We start from the raw sequence: 2,697 nt of genomic DNA, 5'->3' as shown, positions 1-2,697 counted from the left end.
CCGCATTTATATTTGCTTCGGATTTGTGCAAACTAAGACCTATTAACCGCGTTAGAAAGCCTTTTTTTTACTAGTGGTATGACTATATAGTGAGTCACACATATTGGATAATCAGTCTTTATTTAGACTTATGTGAGTCATCTTTTAAATTAAATAGTTACGGAAATAAAATGATCGATTAAGAGTCAGATCAATTAATTTTAATGTTATTAATTTAGAAATAAAGTATATTATTTATAATTAAATTGTAATTAAACTTATATTAATAAAAAAATCACTTTAAAATTTATAAATATATATTTAAAATAAATAGATAAGTGATCTATATTTACTATAGTAATTAATATTTAAATTGTTAATATTAAGCGGAGTGTCTTCGGTAAGTATTTTTCAAAAAGTTTGGATAAACAGTTATGAAAAAAATTTAGACTTCAAACTAATTTTAAATCACCAAACTTTGGACAGTTGATCTAGACCCATCCCGAAACACTCCTTATATGATTTTAATGTTTTTTAAGTTTTGTTGTGACCTCCAATGGAAATCCATGTAAGTTGAACTTAGGATGTAAAACTTTATACATATTATTCAATCATTTTACATTTTTCTTTTAAGTTTTGACGGGACTTGACATCAAGATTTTAACTATATATATGACGTTTTTTTTTTCTTTCGGTCATGAGATTCAAATCAGTGGACTTAAATCTTTTAGCAAACTTTATTTTAAGGATTTGTGAAAAAGTGTGGACCAACACCTTTAATACAGTTATTGAAGTATTTGATATAATTTGAGTTGCTTTTGAGATAACTATGTGACACTCTTTATTGTCACAAAAAGAAAAGTTTTCAATTATTGTTTTGCTGGGCAAAACGAAAAATATATAGTAATTTTATAACACTTATTTAATAATTGGTTTCTGGACAAGGGTAAAATGTAATATATACAATTTTTTTCCTTCTACTGTCTACACGATTAGGTAAAAAAGAATACTTTTGTTCTTACTATAATTAGCTTAAAAAACATTTTGTTTTGCACCAAATTTTCTCTCTTATTGTCATTCTTTTGATGTTTTTTTCTTCTCTTTTACTTTTCAAAACCAAAATCATAAGATGATTAGATGCAGCAACAGTAAAAAAGAAAAGAAGCAAGAAATGATAACTTATTTTGAAGTTGAAGGAGGAAGTGAATTGAGCACATACAGTTAACCAATTAAATCTGGTCAAAGGGAATAATATGATTATGTCTCGCAGGATGCCCCTTTTAAAAAACATTTAGGAACTGAACACTCAACTTACGCGCACTATAACTACTTTGTTCGTTATTAAATTTTATTTTGTTTCATCTACAATATATATAACAGTATTTATATGTTCCTACTGTTAAAAAGAAAATCTAGATGTCACGTGCAAAAAACATATTTTTCTAAGACAATTCATAAAGAAACGAAGAGATGTTGCAAAATTCAAAATCCAACATAAATTAAAAATAATATCAATTTATATATTAGAATATGAATTGTTTCAGTAGGGATGTGGAGACCAAGATACGAACCTAACAACCTTACTCTCTTCCTTCTCTGTGCTGCTTTCACTATGTTGTCTTTCTCTCTTCTCCAAGTCTCTGAGTAAGGTGGGCTGGGTACCTGCAAAGGCACTCCGACGCTCAAGTCAATAGGGGTGTTTTTAGAACAACCAAATCTTTCTTAATTTTCTCCTAGGGGAAAAACGTACCTTTTTTCTGGTGTGCTTTGTATATTTAAATTAACATAATAAACCGTTTACCTGAAAATCCGGTCGGTTACTGAAATTGACTGTTTAGAAGTTGTAACCATCATATCGTGTGCTGATACCGAGTCAATTACTTCCGTGATATATGGCCGTGATTCACGGCGCTGTGTAGCCAAGATGTGTAACTGCTTATCTGTAACCGCTAGATCACGATGTCGCATACTGTATTTCGATCATCATTTGTGTCGACCTAAGTGGACGACGTGTCGCACATATGCTTCATGTCGGTTGTCGAGCCTCAACTGGTCGACAACGCCACATGGTCGCATGTTATTACGGTCGGTTATCTAGTGGTCGACCACGCTATGTGGTCGAATGTCATTACGGGCATGAGAATGTCCTGCAGTGGTTTAATTGTCGTCGGGTTATTGGTCGACAGTTGGAGGATTAGGTATCCTATAGTACATGAATTATATTTTAAGATGATATAAGTAATAACACTAAACTCATATATTAGAAATAGAACCCGAAAACAACATATAAATAAAAGATAATCCCCACCATACCAGCAAATTTTTGAGATCCTGAAATGTTTATATTGAATAAAAAGGTAAAAATATGACAAAAAATATTATGTGCCATGCCGCAATATCAAATGTTGAAAACTGAGAGTACGAAAAGGAAGAAACAAAAGGTGGTAGAAACGGTCGCGTAAGGATCGTGTTTCAAATTTCAATATTCAAATCCACCTTCTGACATGCATCAACTGGCTTGACAATGGCCCAGCTGAATCCCTTCATGTCTTTCAGTTTATCTTTTTGACAAAATCTGTGGCTTGACGGAGATATTAAACATGTGTATTAAACATGTATATTAAACATGTATATATACACACACACAAATGATTTGCTCTATATTAAAAGCTTGTGGGAGAAAAGGAAAAGAGAGAAAGAGAGAGGTCACCAACCAAA

Source organism: Vigna angularis, chromosome 1 (assembly GCF_016808095.1).
Source record: "Vigna angularis cultivar LongXiaoDou No.4 chromosome 1, ASM1680809v1, whole genome shotgun sequence".
In the NCBI taxonomy this organism is placed as follows: Eukaryota; Viridiplantae; Streptophyta; class Magnoliopsida; order Fabales; family Fabaceae; genus Vigna; species Vigna angularis.
The sequence above is the reverse complement of the archived record's forward strand: the minus strand, read 5'-3'. Positions refer to the sequence as shown.